The sequence below is a fragment of the Canis lupus genome, chromosome 22 (assembly GCF_048164855.1).
Source record: "Canis lupus baileyi chromosome 22, mCanLup2.hap1, whole genome shotgun sequence".
Lineage (NCBI taxonomy): Eukaryota > Metazoa > Chordata > Mammalia > Carnivora > Canidae > Canis > Canis lupus.
Genome location: NC_132859.1, coordinates 9694116 through 9714823, shown reverse-complemented (window position 1 = coordinate 9714823; position 20708 = coordinate 9694116). Strand labels below are relative to the sequence as shown.

The 20708-nt window shown below is 36.8% G+C and overlaps 1 long non-coding RNA gene across 1 annotated transcript; it reads right to left on the bottom strand.

Annotated features, from left to right (window-relative positions):
- Positions 1–17501: 17501 nt before the first annotated feature.
- LOC140614423 (uncharacterized) lies at positions 17502–20412 on the bottom strand. The gene is made up of 2 exons (XR_012015285.1): positions 20302–20412; positions 17502–18000 (listed from the first exon to the last, which is right to left on the bottom strand). It is a non-coding gene; the product is annotated as an uncharacterized lncRNA (long non-coding RNA).
- Between the last annotated feature and the right edge of the window lie 296 nt (positions 20413–20708).

The window sequence follows — 20708 nt, the reverse complement described above, 5'->3', positions numbered from 1 at the left end:
TAGAGGTAATGGTGTAATTCCTATAGTTTCCATCTGCATTGGTAACTAGGAAATATGGAATAACGTGAAGGAAAATAACCCCGACAGCACTGTAGATCGTTAAGCAAAGGGGGAACCACCATATTTAAAGAATAAAACCAGACCACTGTCTTACACTATACATAAAATTTACTTCAAATTGGATTAAAAACTTGACTGTGAGACCTGAAACCAAAAAACTTGTAGAATGGTAAGCTTCTTGACATGAGCCTTGGCATTGAATTTTTGGATCTGACTCCAAAAACAAAGGCAGAAATTATTGTGATATCTTGGCTTTGAAGTCAACATAGGATTTTAAGTGTCATTGTTTTCTGAATATTATGTTGGGAGACACACGTATGGAAGCTTGTAATGTCAAACCAAAAGTACTGAGGTGTTCCTGTAAAAGAACATCATCAACATTAAATTTGAATCCCTCCACGGACCCATCCTAGCCAACTCGATCTCTTGACTTTCAACTGGATATATTTCTGGAGCATAAATCCCACAGAGTGACTCTACTGAAGGTGAGGTCAGGTTTCACTGCAAGCCTCGGAAGACACTTTCAGGCAGATGTGGTCAAACGGCACCCCTTCAACCACGCATATGCTGATTCTTCTATCTCCATGCTGGGCTGGCCCATCTGTAAGCTTTCCTTTTGAAAAAATGTTCTGTAAGGACTTTTGATAGGAATGAATGGGATTTTCATCTACTCCATGGTTAAAGTGGTTAAAGAAACTCAGCCATGGAGTAGAAAGTGATGCAGTTTGGAGTCAGATATGCAAAAATTCAGATTATGTGGTAGGCAGAGTTCCAAGATGGTCTCAACGAGTCCTGCGCTTTCACCCACATGACCTGTGTAATCCTCTCCCTTTTCAGTGGGGATGGGACTGTGAATATAATGGGATCTTACTTTTAATCCTTGCAATAATAAACTTGATCCTCCTTGTAATAACTGACTTTTTCCTACCACTCCAATTTATACATCAAGAAATCTGGAATCTCTTGGTTTTTATATGCAAACACTTAACTTCCACATGCCACTAACATTTCTATAATACATATTTTCAGTTCTAAGGATTTTTTTTTAACACACTTCAGTTTTCTTACATATCCTGTGTTGACTCAATAGATTTAAGATCCCATAAGGAACTCGCCACCAATAGTGGAATGCAGGTGTTAGTCCTTGCCCTTATACATCATGTATCGTTGTATGCTATACATAGGAAAATATATCATTTGTTTTTCTGTCCACTTGTTTATTTGTTACAATTTGTAATGCTAACTGGAAATTGCTGATTCAAATTCAGTTTGGGTGTCCATTTCAACTCACATCTCCTCTTTGTCATTGAAGCTATAGCAAACGTTTCCTAATTTTATATAGTTTGTTTCAGAACGAATACAACCAGGCAAGTATTGACAGCATATCGCTGTTTTCTGTTTTGCTTCATTTTGTTTAAATTGTGGTGAAAAACATAAAATGGAAAACTTCCCATCTTAACCTTTCTAAGTGTATAGCTCACTAGTGTCATGTATATTTATATTATTGTGAAATCAATCTCTAGAACTTTTTCATCTTGCACAACTGAAATGCTATATTCATTAAACAACTCCCCATTTTCCCCCTTCCCCAGGCCCAGCCACCACCATTCTTCTATATGTTTCTATGAATTTGAATATTCTGAATACTTCATTAATGGAATCACACAGTATTTGTCTTTTGGTGACTGGCTTATTTTGCGTAGCATAATGTCCTGAAGTTTCATCCATTTATTACTCAGTGTTCTAAATTAGAGTTCTCCAGAGAAACAGAATAGGATATATATATATACACACACACCCACAGAGATAGATATAGATAAAGATATAGATATATTTTAAGGAATTGGCTCACACAGTTATGGAAGCTGTAAAGTCCAAAATCCACAGAAATGGCAAGCTAAATCCCCCAGGGAAAAACCAAGGCTGTAGTTCAAGTCCAAGGCCATCTGGCTGAAAACCCTCCAGGAAGAACCGTCCAAAAGCCCTCGGATAGCAGAATTATCTCCTTTCTTAAAGGTGAATAATATTTTCTTATGTGTATATACCACATTTTGTTTATCTATTCATCTGTGGATAGATATTTGGAATGTTTTTATTTCTTGACTATTATCCACAGTGCTGCTATGAACATAGGTGTGCCAATCTCTCCTTAAGATCTTGCTTTTTTTCTTTAATTCTTTATTTGAGGGAGCCGTAGAAGGAGAGTCTTAAGCAGACTCTGCACTGAGTGTGGAGCCTGACATGGGGGTCCATCACAGGATCCAGAGATCATGACCTGAGCCGAAACCGAAAGTCTGATGCTTAACCGACTGAGCCACCCAGGCACCGTCAAGATTCTGCTTTCAATTCTTATGGATATATATCCAGAAGTGGAAGTGTTAAATCATATGATAGTTCTATTTTCAATTGTTTGTGAAACCATCATATTGTTTTCTATAGGGGCTACACCATTTTACATTCCCACCAACAGTGTGCCAAGGGGTCCTGTTTCTCCCCATCCTCATCAACACTTATTTTCTGTTTTGTTTTTTAACAGTAGCCACTAGAACAGGTGTGAGGTGATGTTTCTTTCTGGTTCTGATTTGCATTTTCCCAATGATTAGCAATGTTGAGTGTCTTTTCCTATGCTTTTTGGCCATTTGTATCTCGTCTTTGGAGAAATGTCTATTCAAGTTATTTGTACATTTTCTCATTGGCTTATTTTTTGTTGTTGCTGAGTTTTAGGAGTTCTTGTATATTCTGGATATTGGCCCTTACTAGATACATAACTTACAAATATTCCCTCCCATTGTGTAGGTTGCTTTTACATTGACTGTGTTCTTTGATGTGCACAAGTTTTTATGTTTGATATTGTTCCATTAGCCTGTTTTTTTGTTGTTGTTCTTACTTGTGCTTTGGTCATATTCAAAAAATCCTTGCCAAATCCAGTGTAATGAAGGCTTTTTTCTGTGTTCTTCTAGGAGTTTTATAGTTTTAGGTCTTATATGTAGGTCTTTGATCCATTTTAAACTTACTGTTTTGGCTACTCAGCGTCTTTTGAAAATCCACATGAATTTTGTGGTGGATTTTTCTGTTTCTTCAAAACGCCATTGAGATTTTGAGAGGGATTGTATTAAAGCTGTAGGTCACTTTGAGTAGTATTGACATGATAGTAATATTAGGTCTTCCAATCCAAAAATATGAGTTGTCTTTCCATTTCTTTATGTTTTTCTTCATTTCCTTCAACATCTCTCAGTTTTCAGTGTATAAGTCTTTTACCTCCATGATTAAGTTTATTTGTAGATATTTATTCTTTCTGATGCTGTTGTAAATAAATTTTTTTTTAATTTCCTTTTTGAATCATTCATTGTGAATGTATAGAAACACAACTGATTCTTGTCTATTGAATTTATATCCTGCAACTTTGCTAAATTCTTTTATTAGTTCTAACGCTATTTCTATGGAAGCTTTATAGGGTTTTCTATGTAAGGTCATTGTGTCTTTAACAGAGATATTACTTTTTCCTTTTGATATACATGCTTTCTTTTCTTGCCTAATTGCTCTGGATAGGACTTCCAGCACTATGTTGAATAGAAGTGGCAAAAGCAGACATTCTCTTATTTCTGATGTTAGAGGAAAAGTTTTTAGTCTTTGACCTTTGACTATGGTGTTAGCTGCGGGATATTCATATGTGGCCTTTGTTATGATGAATTAGTTTTTTTCTATTCTTCATTTGTTGAGGTTTTTTTGTCATGAAAGGATATTGAGTTTTGTTAGATATTTTTATGGATCCATTGAGATAATCATGGTGTTGGTTCTTCATTCTGTTAATGTGATTATATTAGATTGATTTAATTTATATGTTGAACCATCCTTTTCTTTCAGGAATAAATCCCAGAATCCTTGGTTATTGTGTATAAATGTGCTGTTGAACTTTATTTGCTAGTATTTTGTTGAGGATTTTTGCATCAATATCCATCAGGGATATGGGTGAATAGTTTTCTTGTATTGTCTTGATCTGGCTTTGGTATCAGGGTAATGTTGACCTCATAGAAGGAGTTTGGAAGTGTTCTCTTCAGTTTTTGGAAGAGTTTGAAAAAGATTGGTGTGGATTATTCTTTAAATATTTGGTACAATTCACCGGTGAAGCCATCTGGTCCTGGGCTTTTGTTGTTGTTTTGGGGCGGTTTTTGTTTACTGATTCAATTGCTTTACTAGTGAAAGATCTGCTCAGATTTCCTAAGTCTTCATGATTTAGTTTTGGCAGGTTGTGTGTCTTTAGTTTATCTATTTTATCTAGGTCACGAAATGTACTGGCATATAATTGTTTATAGTATTCTCTTAGAATTATTTTTGTAAGATTGATTACAATGTTTCCTCTTTCATTTCTTTTTTTTTTTTAAATCTTTTATTTTTTTTATTTATGATAGTCACAGAGAGAGAGAGAGAGAGAGAGAGGCAGAGACATAGGCAGAGGGAGAAGCAGGCTCCATGCACCGGGAGCCCGACGTGGGATTCGATCCAGGGTCTCCAGGATCGTGCCCCGGGCCAAAGGCAGGCGCTAAACCGCTGTGCCACCCAGGGATCCCTCCTCTTTCATTTCTGATTTAGTTGTCTCCTTTGTTTCTTATATAATCAAGTCAGCCAAAGTTTTATTTATTTGGTTGATCTTCTCAAAAATATAATTCTTGATTTATTGATTTCTCTATTGTTTTTCTATTTCTTTTGTTTATTTCTGTTCTAAACTTTATAATTTCCTTCCATCAGCCAGTTTTGGGTGTAGTTCTTTTTTTTTTTTTTTTTTCCTAGTTCCTTAAGGTATAGAGTCAGGCTATTGATTTGAAATTTTTCTTTTTTATTGTAAGCAATAACAGCCATCCTAGTACTGTCTTCACTGCATCCCATAATTTGGAATGTTATTTTTTTCTTTTAATTTATTTCAAAATATTTTATAATTTTTTTGTGATTTCTTTTTTGACTCATTGGTTGTTGAAAAATGTCTTGTTTAAGGGTACCTGACTGGTTCATTCAGAAAAGCATGGGACTCTTGCTTTGAGGGTTGTGAGTTTGAGCCCTATGCTGTGTGTAGAGATTACTTAAAAATAAAATCTTAAAAAAAAGTCTTGTTTAATTTCCACGTATTTGTAGATTTTCCAGTTTTCCTTCTATTGATTTTTAGTCATGTTTCATTTTGGTCAGAAAAGGTACTTAGTATGATTTCAACTTTATTAAATATATTAAGACTTGCTTTGTTGCATAACATGCAGTCTGCCCTGGATAATGTTCCATATATACTTGAGAGGAGTGTATATACTGCTGTTAGTAGGTGGAGTATTTTGTATGTATCTTTTAGGTCCAATTGATGTAAGATGCTGTTCAAGTACTCTACTTATTGATTTTCTGTCTGGCTGTTTTGTTATTTTTTAATTGTGAATTTTACTTCTATACTATTTATTTGATCATCTTCTCTAATTCCCTAATTTGTTTCTGAGTAAATATTTTTTCTTTCTTTTTTTTTTTTTTTTTTTTTTTTTTGTGGGGGTTGGAGAAGGTATGGAGAGAGAAGAATAGCATTACCTAGATTGTTGTAGAAATAAGGACATGATGGGGCTATAGAATGGCACGTTTAGCACCTCCCTTCAGAGCTTTTTGAGTGGTTGACTCAAACATTCATCATTTGGCTGAAGTTGTACATATTACTCTCTAAAGTAGGAGAGCAGACATCTGAGATTTCCAGGTGAGTCCTAGGGCTAGAGAAACCAGGCAAGCATTCCATATTTCTTAGAGCTTTTGTGCAGGATAAGTACTTTAGCATTTGATAGACAATCTGCAAGCCTTACAGCAGAGCCTGTTCTGCTACAGGTGTTCATCTCTCCCTCTGTAGAGCCACAACTTTTGCAATCATGGTTCCTTCATCAGACATTGTATTTACTACCAGGCACATAGATACTCCTCATTTTGGATAATAAAATGAATTTAGGTTCTATACTTGTGTATCGACATCTCATCTACAAATGTAAGAGGGGGGGAGAAAGAAGCATCAAGGCATAAAAAGGGAAAACTAATTCAAATGGAAGAGAATTAATATAGGAAAAAGAAGAAAATATTAAAATAGTTATAATTAGTATGGAGATTTTATTTACTTATTTTTAGGCACTCTCTACATCCAACATGGGGTGCTAACTCAGGACCCCATAGCTCAAGCTTGCTCACATGCTCTTCAGACAGAGCCAGCCAGGCGCCCCTCATCATGGGGATTTTAAATAATAGCAAGCACACTTACCAGAAGAATTCGACAATCAGTAAACTAGGCAGCACTGAAGAAATTCCTGAAAGTTAAACTTAATTTTTCATGTGTCACTTTCCATCTTTCACATATTAAGCTGATTTTCTAAACCAGTGATTTAGATTTGCAAGTGTGGCCTCTGGACCAACAACATTGGTAACAACTGAGAACTTGTTACAAATGCAAATTCTTGAGCCTCAACATAGACCTACTGAATTAGAAGTTTGGGGTATGGAATCCAGCAATCTGTTTTGTTGAACCCTGCAAGTGATTCTGATGCGTGCTTAAGTCTGAAACCCACGGCCTGATTGCACATTGGAATCATCTGCAGAGCTTTAAAAACTACTGGTGACTGGCTGCTACCCCAAGCAATTCTGACTTAATAGACTTGGGGTGCAGCTTGGGCTTTAGGAGTTTTAAAATCTCCCCAGGTAATTCTAATGCTCAGCTAAAGATGAGAACCAATGATCTATATCTACTGGGCTCAAACAATAAGATCCCTTTCCGGATCTGATTAAAGCAGTGGTTTCCAAATGCTTCTGCTCCTTGGAATCACTTGGAGAACTGCACAAATAACTGACGTAGTGGAGCACCCCAGGGATGGTGAGTTAATTGGGGTGTGGCCTGAGCTTAAAAAACAAAAGTCAGGTGATTCTAATGTGCAGACAAGTTTGGGAAACAGGGGGTTAAAGACTAAATTCCTAGTTCCAAAAGCTAAATTCCTAGATTTAAAGTCGACACTAAATTTATGACCTTTATAAAAACTAATTATATGTAATTATATATATGTATAACTGAACTAAGATTTAACTGCCTCCCAACATCCCTAAACAAAATTGGAGATTTAAAAAAAAAAAAAAAAAGGATGATTCGTAGCCTTAGGTAAGGTAAAGGGAGCAGTGCTTCTCAATCTTGGCAGCACATTAAAATCTCACGGGAACTTTTAAAACTTCTAATACCTAGGCCTCACCTCACACCAATTAAATCCAATTAAATCTAAACCTCTAGGTGTAACTGGGGTATCAGAATTGTTCAAATTAAATCAGAACATTGCAGAGTAATCAAAGTTTCAGTATTATTTAAATCTCCTCAGAAGGTTCCACAGGGCACCTGAGGTTGAGAACCATGGGTTAGAGTGTAGGATCGCTTTAGGAAAGATTTATTCATTCCAGTTTTCTTACAGGTCACAGAGGAGCTGGGCCTGTCTTGTGTGCTCAGGGAAGGAGCAAAAATGTCACCAGCAGAGGTTATGATGCTCGTACCAGTATAGGACTTTTCCTAATATGTGTCTATCCAGGATATTTTTGGCTTTTATTGTGAGTTATTTGATATTTGGTGACTGGATACTATCTACACAAGTCACTCGATAATCTTTCAATATTATATTATTACTGAAAGTAAAAGATTTGAGCCCCATTTGAACTGCCGCAGTAGAACTAAGTTGCAATAACTTAGGTTAGTGCAGTGGTCTTCAGCCAGTGGTGATTTTGTCCCCCAGAGGATATATTACAATGTCTTGAGATGTTTTGGTTTTCACAACTGTTGGAGGAGGGGGAGTCTTCCATTGGCTAGTGAGTAAAGGCCAGGGAAGTTTCTAAACATCCTGTAATGCGCAGTACAGCTCCCCACACCAACAAAGAATTATCTAGTCTAAAATGTCAGTAGTGCTGAGGCTGGGAATGCCTGCTTTTGTGGTAAGCCTACAGACTTCCATTTTTTTCAGGCAAAAATGTAGACCAAAGGTAGAAACAACATTAAGAGGAAGAATTCGCTTGGGGGAGGGTCCAGAAAAGTTCCTAGAACTTCTTGATAGAACCAAATACTCTGAAGACTACATCTTATTCCTAAGAAAAAAACTTCATCCACATATTGGTTTTGAACTGACAAATAATTAGTATCACAATATCTTTTTAACGTTTGCTCCTGTGTATCTTGTAAATTCAAACTTACAATATCAAGTATGTTTTATGATAGAACCCATCTCTCTGGAAATATTTTAGACCAATCATGAGTATTCATAGAGTATTTATATCCATACTTTTGTTCCTTCAGCCCTGAGTGCCCTTTGCTTTCTTCTATCCAGGCTAGCCCAAGTACATTTTTTTTTTTCAAAAATTTTATTTGCGAGACAGAGTGAGTGAGAGAGAAAAGGAGCAGAGGGAGGGGCAGAGGGAAAGGGAGAAGCAGACTCCCCGCTGAGCAGGAAGCCGGATGTGGGGCTCTATCCTGTGGCTCTGAGATCATGACCTACGCAGAAGACAGATGCTTAACCGACTGAGCCACCCAGGCGCCCCCAAGTATGTTTTTGAAGTAACAGTTGAGGAGTCAAATATTCCAGAAATCCTTGTTTGGCTTAGGGCCCTCAGGTGAGAAGTATTTCTTCATGTTCTCAGAATACTCTGTGCCCATTTGTATCAGTACTTACAGAAATTTTTTTTAAGATTTTATTTTTAAGTAATCTCTACAACCAACATGGGGCTGAACTCACAACGCAAGCATCCCATGCCCTATTGACTTAGCCAGCCAGATGCCCCTCACATAAATACTTTAAAATATTGCACCTGACTCCTCCAATAAACTGTGTTTCTTGAAGGTAGAGTATTTGTTCTCTGCACCAGGATCTAACAAAACCTCTGGCACATTGTTTGTACTCAAATTTTTGCTAAATGAAATGATGACATATTTGCATCCTTAGTTCTTCCTTATGCAATACTAGGAAATCAACTGTTTTGGATAAACACTTATGTGGGTAACAGATCTATCATTTCAAAAACAGTTTTGATGTACACTCAACACAAACGTTCACATTTATATTTAGATCAATTATGGATTTTTGCCTCCTTCCTCTTCCAGTAACTTTCAACCCTCATTTTTTAGAGTTTAAGGTCACTGAGCACAAATAATAAGTTGTTTCTCTTCCCCATATAAAATACTATAAAAACTCAACCTAAACAGATTAGCAAAAAGCTGTGGAGTTTCATGTGCTTTTGAGGGGGGGGCGCTCATTATTTTAAAAAGAAATCCTCATGGATATACATATTGGTACCAAAAAAAAAAAAAATAAGAGGAATTGGAAACTTTGACCTCCTGAGAATATGTCTTCCAGCTCTTTCTAGCTGTGTCTTTCCAGGTCCCAGTTCCAAGTAATTGTATGATATTTTTAATCATTTGTGCCTAGCCATTTTGATTACAGGAATTGGGGGGGGGTGGAATAAGAAAGTTTGCCCTTCCAGAAAGGGCTACAGAAAGTATGTCATTAACATTTTTCTAATGCCAAATTTAGTCATCAACTTAATTGCTGAGATTTAATTGTTCTCATGAGGTTTTCACAGTGACTGCTTCATTGACCATCTTGTTCTAAAAAAACAATATATGTACAGACTTTGAAATTCTATATGATTACTGGGAAATATCAGCATTTAGTTGATAGAGAAAGCAACTATACCTAATTCAAAATATGTGCTTGTGAGATTTGTGGAGCATAGTCACTCAAATCTAAGAATACTTGCCCTGCCATCTGTACCTGACAGCTAAAGTTCTCAACGTACATGTAAGGCATATCAGGGTGTGCAGCTAGTCAACAAACCTCTAATAAAACCCTCTTTCCCTTCACTTATATTTAACACAAATAGAAAAACCATTGAAATGCAGACTAAAGAAAAAACAAGGCTATAAACTTCAAGTCTGACTCACTAAGGACTTTTTATGTCTTCCTTGGTGCTGAATTTCGATTGTTTACGAAATTTGTTGCATTTCTGTGAGCTCTCTTCCTGTTCTTCCAAGATAATTTTGTATTGAGGAGGAGGCTGGAATGGAGGTTTTTGTTCTGGAGCTAAGAGACTAGATTCCTTATATGTACCTTAACTTTGCAACTGACTTGTACTGTACAATTAACACCTGCATGGCATTCTATTCTTTGTATTTCCCATAAATCATCACCGGATACAGGTTAATTCTAAGTAAAAGACCCTTAAGTCTTATTTCATGTCATTACACCCACCACAATTATATTTGTATGTGTGTATAAATATACAGATTTATGTGTATTGTTCCAGAAGCAAAGTATAATGGTTCTAAAAACCACTAATTGCGCAATGTGATGTCATAGAAAGGAAAATATAAGATACATTTTTCAAAGTTATATATACACACATACACATGTGGGGGTGTGCTTACTGGATATAGAAAAGTGGGAAGCATGAAGGCCTAGTTGAAAGTGGCATTTGCCCACATGTTTTGGATGGGTGGCAAAGACACATAGGCATGAGGAAATGCATAAATATGTATTTCAAACCCCTTCCCACAACAGAAGTTCATTGGTTACCTATAAATTAGGTTGTTGAACTAGATCATGTGAATTTCTTAGTTTTATAAATTTTAGGATTCTATGAATAAGATTTTTTTTAAAGCAATGCATTTGCCCACCAAATTTTTCATCTGATGGTAAAGCCAGAATCGCTATCCTTGTGATCCTTCCAAGAGAGTTCAGATTTTTTAAAGCCGAAATTGGTACCTGGTCTTTTTCATTTTTTCTGATCACTTGACAGTTATCTCTTTCTTCAGGTTCTCTATGAATCACCCTTTGAACCATTTGTGTTTAGAAGTTTAGTAAAGGAAGAAAATTATAGGAAATGTCTCACAAAAAATAGGAAAATCTGGGTGAAGATTGCTCTCTTTTGAGGGGCAGTACCAACATTTTATTTCAATTTTCTAAGTTGCAACAAATCAGCTTACTTTAAAATATTTCATTACTTAAAATTACTTTAGATATGTGTATGCTGCATGAGAATGACTTGCCCAATTATTTTAACAGGTTTTTTTTTTTCCTAACATGTAGTACGGTTCTGATCACACAGTAGCAGTCAAGCAGTATTGTTTGTCCATGTAGAAATGTTACTTCTTGAAAGGAAGAGTCTCCAATAATTTTTTTCTGTAAAATGAAATAATAGCTACTAGATGTACTACATTAAATTATGATTTTGTTGGAGATAACAGAATCTATTCTAGTTCGTTTAAGTAGTAGGGGATTATTGAGAAGTACTAGAAATGTAGCAGAACTTTTGGAAGGACTGAGGGAATAGATTCTAGTTTCAGCTACAGTAATAATTCTAATTGTCACACTGCAGAACTGCCACTGCCCACATCAGAACCACAGTGCTTTTACTGATGTCAGGCTTTTCCTTTGCTGAGCTCAGAACCTCATTTGGTTCCATGACAGAAAACTACCACAGCCACTGGCAATCTCGGATACTCTCCATCTCTGCCACTCCCCACCCAGTGCCCTCTCCTCACAGTTCTTGCTTCCAAATGAAACCTCACACAAGTACATCTGATAAGTGGAAAATGCATTTAGCACAAAGGAGGAAAATGTAGAATTAAAAAATCCTACCATGGAAAAGCTTACCACGTAGGGGACAACCAAATATTTACCAAATGTGAGAATGAGGTTCTGAAGCTTGGAGAACAGATGACAGATCCCTACTCTATGAACTCTGTAGTAAGCAAACCCCTCGGTATTGCGGTGTTACCTTCGTGGTGGTTTACCATTATTGCGGTTCCAGTTCAGAATCTTCAGGGTAAGGAAAACCAGGAAGTTAACTTGCTATCCAGCTTTGAAACATGCAACAAAAAGGTCAGGACTTGTTGGCTGCACTGTGCTTGCTTATCTAAATATTTAGACTTCCTTGATATGGCATCAAATTCCATGTCAATACAGAGAGGCTGATTTATCACTTCAGGACCATTTCTTTTTTAAGATTTTATATATTTTTTTGGGTGGGGAGGGGTGAAGGGAGGGGGGAATCTGAAGCAGACTCTACACTGAGCATGGAGCCTGACATGGGGCTCGATCTCAGACCCTGAGGCCATGACCTGAGTGGAAACCAAGAGTTGGATTCTGAACTGATGGAGTCACCCAGCCACCACTCATTTTAGGACCATTTTAGCAAAAATTATTTCTGTACTGCTAATGAATGGTTAGGTCATGAGGTCTAGATCAAGCCAATAGAAATTCAAAGGTTTCCGTTCACATGGTTTTTGGACTTTGACATTTCCAATTTATTTTCAAACAGTTGTCTAGAGAGAGCATATGTTGGCAATGATTAAATCAGAATGAACTCTCCATAAACATAGTCTTAATTTTCCCTAGGTAATGGCTAGCTGGAAATTCTCTCCAAACCCAGGCAGCTCCTTCTATGTGGATATGAAAGAATTCAGAGTAAGAGGACTGTAAGAAAAATATAAATAAAATATGCATAAATATATAAAAATGTACATAATATCTAAATATATATAAGCAAACAAATATGAGTAATGATACAAGGATATAGCCAAAGTTGAGCCTAAAGTGAAATTTATTTTTAGACTTCACAAATGAAACATATCTGTATTTGTGCCTTCCAGACTATGAAAGCATTATATTAGAATATTTGAGGACCTAACTCAATTTTTTTAAAGATGTATTTATTTATTTGAGAAGTGGGGAGAGGCAGGGAGAGGGAGAGAATTGCAAGCAGACTTTGTACTGGGTGCAGAGCCAACTAGGGGCTCAATCTCACAACTCTGGGATCATGACCTGAGTCAAATCAAGAGTCAGACACTTAACCGACTGAGCCACCCAGGCACCCCAAGGACTCAACTCAATTTTAACAGCTTTCTTTCCTTTGGAGCAAGCATGCGCAGTAAACATTTCATACAAATAACAGCATGTGCTCAAGGTTCAGGCAAGCACATAATTGCTTAATGAAAACAATTAGTAGCGTTAGAAAACACTTAACTTGTTTTCTTTCTCCATGCCCATGAATGGATCTATGTGAGAAACACTCACATGCATTTACTGTTATTCTAATAGTCCTTCCACAATTCATGTCCCTTGAAATATTTTCTAGGGCTCATTTTTATCCCAAGGAAAATCTTCTCTACCCTGAATCTGTTTCCCCTACTTTCATGCCAATCTCTCCCCTTTTCATGTTCCTCAGGACTATAACCACTTCTTAGCTTTTATTTTTGGTTGGTGTTTCTGTCCACTCTAACCCTGTACTGTCCTCTTTTTCTTGGTTTTGCTCTGTTTGTGTATGTTCCTTTTAAAGACCTTTTATAAAGTTTTTCTTGTGTGTACTAGCTCTCCCATATATACATAAAGAGCTGTCACCAAATAGGCTGATAGTACCATAGTCCCTTAAGTGGCAGTGATGGCAGAGAGAATGCACTCTAGACAAAGCTGGTCCCTACGTGGCTACCATGGGCATGTCTTTATGGCTTCATGGGCTGGGACATTTGACTTGAAGGGTTGTTTAAGAGATAAGTTTTTAATCCTAAATTTCAGACTATCATCTAATAGCACTGAAGGAGGGGGGGAAAGGAATAAAACTATGATATTTAAGAACATTTTCAGGGTAGGGAAATGACAGAGACCTTCACTAAATCAGATACATGCAATCTCACACTCAGACACTTAAAAGAGTAGAGCTGAAGGATGAAAGTTTAGCCAAGGCAGAATTTAGGAGGTGCTAGACTGCAATACATAGTGTGAAGGTTGTTTTCAGCTAGGAAAAGAATGTTTATATTCTCAAAGGACAATTTCATTGTTTAATTATTTCTATTTCTCTATAAGACTGGGTACTTAGTGAACACCCAGTGGTTTTTACTGATTGGTTAATTTTTGTTGGGATAGTTTCTGACCGTTTAGGTCATCTGGCAGAGAACATTACCATTAGCTCCAGAGGATTGTCCCAAAAGTTTCATGAGCAGGAGAACAAGAATAAAAAGAGAGAGAGACATGGGCAGTGAGAGGCAGTAAGGGTATATGTGTATGTGAGCGAGAGAGTATGTGTATGTGTGCAAGAGACAGTAAGAGTATGTGTGTGTCTATGAATGTGAGAGAAAGAACATTTATATAGGAATTGTCTAGGTGTTTGAGTTTGCAAATTCAAATATGGCATGGCTGTTTTCAGGGCTTTTGTTCTAGCAGCGAATCAATCCCATGGAGGGGAGTCATTTATTGTGTCTGAAGGATCAAGGAATTCTTCACAGAAACACTGGTTTCTGAACGTGGTATTTTAAAGCAGTGTTTTCAAAGTTCAATGCTCAGTGGTTTCTTGCAGAACATTAGAAGTACATGGGCAGTATTTACATCACACTATTGTTCCAAACATCTCGTGAGTGCTTCCCCACCTTTCTTCCAGACTCGACTTTATTCTAACACACAGCCTGGGTTGAAAAATCACTGGTACAGTGCCCATTATTTGTATCAGAAATACCTAGGTTCTTGGGGTCTCAAGTGTGGGGCCCTTGGACCAAGTACCTGTGATACTAGCACACCTGGAAATTTGAAAACTGTAAATGACCGACAAGATTGTACTGGGATGATTGCAGGTGGTAGAAGCAAAGGGCAACCTAGGGAGGGGTCCACACAGGTGAGAATGTGGATGGGAGACGATGAGTCTGGAGGGTAAAAGAAGGGAGTGTAACTAAGTGCCAGCTAAGGAGCTTGACTCTTACCAGGCAGATGAGGAGGGCCACTGAGGGTTTTAAAGGTTCAAGTGATGTCCTCAGGGATGAATTTCGAAGGATCTTTCTGGTGGGAATGTGCGGGAAGGCCAATGTGAAAGCGATTGAAAAAGTCGAGGGGATGAACAGAAAGGATGGGAAAATAAAAGGTCCTATGTACACTTAAAAGAACAATTCACAGAATTTGGAGATGAATTGAGAAGAAGAAGAGTCTAGGAGGACTTCTGTGTTTGCTTGTTTTTGCTTGAGTGGCAGCAGCACTACCCTGGTTTTCTACTTGACATGTAATTAAAGGGAATGACACATACCCAATCCATGTTCTCGAGGAATGTTAAATAAAAATACATGAAAATGCAGAGAAACACACCATGTTGGCAGGTAGAAAAATGGAAACACTATGGGTCAATAAATGAACTTCCTTTAGGTGCTAACAAGAAATCTAGTCCATATGGCGAATTTTAGAATTCATAGTTGCATGCAATATCAACTAAACGCAGTTTTGAAAATTCAGACTTAGTATGGTAAGACTCAAAGGTAAAATCAGGTATTGTTCTGACCATTTCAGGTTTTCTTAAACTGACTTAGAACTGGTAGAAACAGCTCTGATCTGGAACTGGACCTCCCATGGCTCTACATGCTACACCGGATTGTCTCCAGAGCTAGAACCAGAGATAATTTTATTTTTGAGTGTGTTTGTTTAGTTGGGTTATGTTTCAAATTTTAATAACAATATGTGAGAAATAACTAATAAAATTGTTTTGAGGAGTGCTGTGAATGTAAAATATGAACACAGAATAATGTGCTTAATGAACTATAAAAATAAAAGGGTAGATTAATGTCCTGTGAAACTTTAGCAAGTTAATTACAATACACTGAGAGGCAAAAGCATATGTATTGTACTTAGCACGGTGTGGGAAGGGAATTTTACATATTCCTGGTTCATAGGTGATCACTGGTGTGCTGCATCACAGAAAGAAAAAAGGCATGATATTCATTAAGGACAGAGTGGGGAAATTAAAAATGAAGCAATTATGGCAAATGTGTGTGTTGTTTTCAAATTTTAATCATTTATTTAAATGTTCAAATGGCTTCCAAGTGCTATGTTTGGTTTGAAATAAAGTTACCTAAAAATGAATAAAGTCATTTTTTTAGAGAGTTACATGCAAAGTGATAAAGTCACTGGAAATTGGAAAACTCCCATGGCTCCCACAAAATAATAGTGCGTGAAGGTATATGACTACATAAAAGAATTAGTTCATTCATTACTTGTTTAGTTAAGTAAGACTTTTAAGAAATAAGAAAATAGCCATGTCATCTTTTCTTATTACAAGCAAAAAATCATACTCATTGCAAACTTTTCAGAAAATTATGAAGAAAATACATTCTACCCAGAGATAACTGCTACTAATATTTCGAGTTATGCATCCTTAGAAAATAGACTTGGAGCTTAACTGCCTTGAGCTGTTTGTGTAACCCGCTCTTTTTCTCTTAATAATGTGGTATGTACACTTTTTAATGTCAACCATTTTAAATGATCGTAAACCCCCCCTAACAATGGACATTAAGTTCTTACCATTTTAAGAAATATAAACGAAACTGCAATAAGCACCCTTGTACATATACCCTCAACACACTTACCTAATTACATTCTTAGGAGAACTATCTAATAACCTCAATTTATATTTCTAAATTGATGTCTATAAAGGTATCAGTGCACAACTCACACTCACATTAATACTAAAAATGTTGATGTTTAAGCCCTAACAAATTTCTTACCTGAAAAATATCTGCCTAGACAACTTTTCATGTTTTATGGGCACATATATTCTTTTATGCATGATCCTACATTTTCTTTGTTGTATTGTTCATTATAAATTTCTGTGTAATTCAAACTATTTGCCTTTTCCTTAGAAAGTTATTCCTAGGGCAGCCCGGGTGGCTCGGTGGTTGAGCGTCTGCCCTCAGCCCAGGGCATGACCCTGGGGTCCTGAGATCAAGTCCTACATTGGGCTCCCTGCATGGAGCCTGCTTCTCCCTCTGCCTGTGTCTCTGCCTTTCTCTCTCTCTCTCTCTGTGTCTCTCATGAGTAAATAAATAAAATCTTTAAAAAGAAAGAAAGAAAGTTATTCCTACCTTAAAATAATAAAAATAATTTTCTAAGTATTCTTTTTATTTTGTGATTATTTTCTTCCCATTAAATCATTAATTCATTTCAGATTTTTGCATTAATTCATTTGAAATCTTTGGTATGAGGAAAGGATGCAGTATTTTTTAATCAAAATCAAATTGTTCCAATACCACTTATTCTTTAATCCATCCTCTCCTCTTGCCCCATAAGAAAAATGCCAACTTTATTATATGTTAAATTCATATATATATATATATATATCTGTTTTGGGAATTTTTAGTGTATTCCATTGTTCCCCCCCCCCCCCATTTTTAACCCAGGAACAATTTGATTATATTTTTATAATAGTCTTCCAATGTCTGGAAGAGCAAATCTTTCTTTTTTTATTTTAAATTATTTCTCTGGTTAAATTCACATATTTATTACTTTAATGAACAGAAAAATATTAAAGATGAATTAATATACAATCACTAATGTTTTAAATATTACTTCAGAAGAGTAATTCTATAGTGCCTATTGTAAAGGATAAGGCATAAGAAGTAATATTTACAGATTTTATTATACATAGAGCCTGTCTTTTCAAATTTCCTTAAGGTCCAGAGGCACATTTTATAAACATGCATTCTATTTTTTGGAGTAAGTGTTCCAAAATGTCTTCTTGACTTTCCTTTCATTTATTACATTACTTTTCTTCCCTTGAGTGATATTTTTCATTGGCTCTGCAGATGTTTTGTTTCCTGCTTCTTATGGCTGTGGAGGAGCTCAGCATGAGGCTAGGATTCCTGTGAGTGGACCCTCCTTGAACTCTCTCCCAGTTACCCCAGTTGATCATTAGACTTGTAGCTGGAGGGTTGGACACAGTGTATTGCTTGTGTTTGGCTGTTCAACTACCTCTTGCACTGAAGGACCCTGACATGGGGTGTGAGGCAGCCATACTGTATGCATTCTCGGATCACTCTCCTGTCCTTGGCTATGGATACATCTGCCAGCATCTTCTTGATCTCAGTAGCTTGACCATCGTGAGGACATCTCCACCTCACTAGAAGTGATGGGTGAAAGACTTGTGACTCAAGTGCTTTTGTTTGCTGCTTAACCTACCTACATATAAGTGAGGTTTAGTTTTTCCAAAACTATCCTTCAAGAAAGTAGATTTTGCCTTATATGTGACTTCTTATAAAACCTTCTCTTTTAGTGGGCTGTATCTCAATTAGTTTATTTTTAACCTAAAAAATTTGAAGGGAAGATCTCAGACTGAACGACTGTAGTCAATGGTAGACAGGTCTCACATGCAGCCTTGGCATTTATTCCTGGTGGTCTGACAAATGTGAACCATGTTTGAACTTTCCAATGGGAATATGTAAGTTGTTTGATTGATACAATTAAAATATTTTATAATGTTTTCTCCAAACTGCTCTACTTTCACCATCCCTTAAAGTCTAAAATGATTTCATTCTTTCAAATGCTCCAATGCTGAGACATTTTAAAGAAAACCAAAAAGAGCAGTATGTTGTTCAATTATTTCAAAGAGCTTTTCAAATGAGATGTAACCTCAATCTAGTGTGATCAGTAACAGCCACTCTCTATAGAAATTAAATCTTAGTAAATATTTTATTAAAATAATGCTATTTACTGGGCACCTGGGTGGCTCAGTTGGTTAAACTTCCAACTCTTGATTTCGGCTCAGGTCATCATCTCCTTGTTGAGATTCTCTACCTCTGCCCTCCCCCCACTCCACTTTCTCTCTCAAATAAATGAATAAATCTTTTTTTTTTTTTAAATCTACACACAATCCTAAAAAAAAAAAAAATCTACACACAATCCTAGTGTTCAATTTTCATATATCCCCCAATGCCAGGGATCTATATTTAGCTTGTTACATCTAGACTTTCATTTATATAAGTAAAAGAAGAATGTAAGTTGTTTAACATTGTGAACATTCCTCAGCCCCTGTGTGCGAACTGTTACAAATACTGATGCGATTTGTGAGTACCTCTGGAACTAAGCCTTAGAACAAGAAGAGCAAGAAAATTGATGGTTGATACTATTGGGAAACTAATCTTTATTGTACAAGGTATATTATATTCACACTATCTGAAGTGAAAGGTTTTAAAAATTAGTCTCTTTCCCTTCCCTAGTTGCTTTGGCTACAAAAAACCTTCTTGAACTTGATACTGTACCCATCCCTGTGGCACAACCTGCAGTTCACCAAGACTTACAGATGTACTCAGCAAGAGCTGTGAACAAGAGTTCTGGGGGCCTGGGTGACCCAGTTGCTTAAGCATCTCGGGCTCTTGATTTTGGCTCAAGTCATGATCCCAGGGTCGTGAGGTCGAGCTCCACATAGTGTTCTACACTCAGTGGTGAGTCTGCTTGAGATTCTCTCTCTCCCTTCGCCCCACCCCCACCACTCATGTGTGTACGTGTGGGGTGTGTGTGTGTGTATGCATGTGCTCTCTCTCTCTCTCTCTGAGTTCTTTCTCCCAGAGTCTGAATGATGTCAATCCCAGAGTCCATATTTAGCTGTATGGTGCCAGTGCTGAGCACTGAACTCTTTGAGACCAAGGGGCCTATGTGTGTAGTAATAAATTTGCTTTTGCATGTTTCTGATAGACAAGACATATGAGATTCTCTGAGGTGCCTGGCCCAGGGCAAATTTACCTCTTTCTGAGTCTCTACTGCTCACTAATGAAGGACAGTGCTGGGGATAAGGTACCAGAGAGCCTTTCTGCTTTCCTCATGGCTCACTTCTGTTCCCATTCTTCAACCTAGCACCACTCAGAATTGCCTCACTTGTTAGCCCCCCGAGATTTAAAAAAAAGCTACATATTGAAACTCTATGTTGTCTATTGATTCCCTTCAAATTTTGTTATATCTGGCATATATGCTTCAGAGGCTATGTGTGTGTGTGTGTGTGTGTGTGTGTGTGTGTGTGTGATTATTGCCACTTTTGACTTTCATTAAGGATAGAATATACTCTATTTTTAGCTCTTTTCATTCATCCTGGCATGTTTTTGAGAAAAGAAAGAGAAAAGCATGCAGTCTCTGCTGACTGTTTTAAACATTCCTGAATACTTTTTAAATCTAAGAATATTTATGGCTGAATTCATAAAATTCATTGTATTCAGAATGAAAAGGCAGATTCAAGCACTTTAACTGGATTGTAAAAGTCACATAATAAAATTCAATAGCAATGTATTTAGGCCTTTAAGATAACATAAAGTATTTAGGCCTCCTATGTCTATTTGTATTTTTAGATTATGGCCTAAAGCATGTAAATAATTATAAGAAAATAACATTGGAATCAGAACTAGAAAGATTAGCTGGAAATGAAAGTGCATACCTTTTGTCTGACAGCTGCAAAGTCTTGCTTAGACTCTGTTCAGATGTATTAATAGCACTATTATGACAGAACACAATGGTGTCATCATGTACAGGATATTTCTTCAGGCTGGGGAGCAATCGTGTGCAAGTGACATATTAACAAAGCACATTTGTTTCATTTTGATAGTGTTAATTAGTGCCTCTTCTATAATTATTGTCATCTGGTCTCGTTTTCACCTCCCTTCCTTTTGCTGGTAAAATCCAATTTTCATTTTAGGTGAGGTTAGCAGAGCGGGCCTCAACATAAAGAACTGTATGGATGAGACAGTACACAGGCTTCGACTTTAATATCAAAACAGGTTGAGTGTAAAAGAATCCAAGAAATGAGGAAAAATGACATAAGGAAAAGAATACATTTATACTGAT